This window comes from Mus pahari, chromosome 2, assembly GCF_900095145.1.
Source record: "Mus pahari chromosome 2, PAHARI_EIJ_v1.1, whole genome shotgun sequence".
Lineage (NCBI taxonomy): Eukaryota > Metazoa > Chordata > Mammalia > Rodentia > Muridae > Mus > Mus pahari.
Genome location: NC_034591.1, coordinates 91,357,349 through 91,359,050, shown reverse-complemented (window position 1 = coordinate 91,359,050; position 1,702 = coordinate 91,357,349).

Genomic DNA, 1,702 nt, shown 5'->3' with positions numbered 1-1,702 from the left:
GGGAAGGGAAGGGAAGGGAAGGGGAAGGGGAAGGGGAAAGGGAAAGGGGAAGGAGAGGGGAGGAGAAGGGAAAGGGAAGGGGAAGGAGGAGGGGAAAGGGAAAGGAAAGGACATGAATGGTGTGGGCTAGTTCAGGAAAAGGATCATCATGGAACAGATGAAATAGAGTAATGGGAGTGAATGTAATTAATCATAGCACTTTGTATCCAAGTATGATACTGGAAAAGTTTTAATTAGCTGAACAAGTTTAAAATGGTATACATAACTGTGTTACTTCCTCCATCCCTTACACCATACAATAAAATTAAAAAAAAAAAAATCCTATGTCCCAAGTTGTTTTCTGTGGAAAGAGAACTTTATTTAAGAGGTACTTTCAGAAATATCTCTGCTCAGCAGAAAAAACAAGAATAGAAAACAATTTAACATTTAAAGCATATTCATAAAGCTTGTCATATACAACAATTCATTGAAACATTCAAACCCTTGTTTTTAAAAGAAAGAAATCTCTGAATCAATGGAGGTAACTCACCTCCTCTGGGACCTTACAACCCAGCACAGATTCTCAAAAACTAAGACAACTGCCGATGAATGAGCCCTGTCCAGCCTAGGTCTTAGGCCACTGGGGATCTCATTCTAAGCATTGACTCTCTAGATTGGACATGAGGCAACTACACTCACTCTGCCTACTTTCAAAGTGTAAAGCAGGGGCGTGGGGAGGGGGACTTACTAGAATTAAGTCACACTAACCATCTCACACTTAACCTCAAGTTGCTGCTGTGGCATGTTGTTAATATCTAATAACCACGCAGCATTCATTCATTTGTGGGAGAAAATAATAACAGCTTGACATAATCAGAAGCATAATCACTTTACTTGTGTGTCTGGCCAGCAGTGGAAAGGTGTAGGACATCAGACCCAAGGTCCTCTGAGTGCATGAAAAGTTAGTGCGCTGCCATGAGCTACATTGTCAGCTTAACTTCCACATCTTAATCCAAGATTCCTAATGCATCCAAGAAACTAACTTCTGAGGGCAGAATCTTGAGTTTAGGTTAGAAGTAACCACAAAACTGCTCTGACTGCCTCCTGCAACTGACTTTCTCACTCACAGTAAAGCAGCAGCTACTGACGTCATCAACTGGTCCCCAGCAGACGCAGACTCTGTCCCAGGTAAGGTGCAGCATCTGCAGCTTCCAGACTGAGCATCTCCATTTGCCAGGCAGGCACCAGCTCCTAAGCAAAGCCCTGAAAAGCACCGATCCTGTGACAACTAGGTCCGCTTAAGCAGACAGCAGAACAAGCCGGCCAGAGCTCCTCTCTCATCATGCTCTCTTCAAATGCCTAGAAGACATGTGTCAGATATCACTCTGTGAGCTAAATATTCACAGGGCTAATACACTGCAGCTACTGCACCACTGCTAATTTTAGCTTGCAGCTACCAGCCAAAGACAAACTATAAGCCCCTTGGAATCTTTTAGTCAATATTAGGAAGTTCAATAGCCAGGCTTCACATTTGTCATCCTGGGCACCCCTAGCAGTGTTGTAACTCTGGATTGCAGGACCATGAGGTCACCAGACTAGATTAAGTACTCTAAAAGGCTCAGATGAAAAACAGGGTGGACCAGAAACCAAAATGTAGGGAATGTAGTTGAATCTCTTTCTCTCTCTCTCTCTCTCTCTCTCTCTCTCTCTCTCTCTCTCTCTC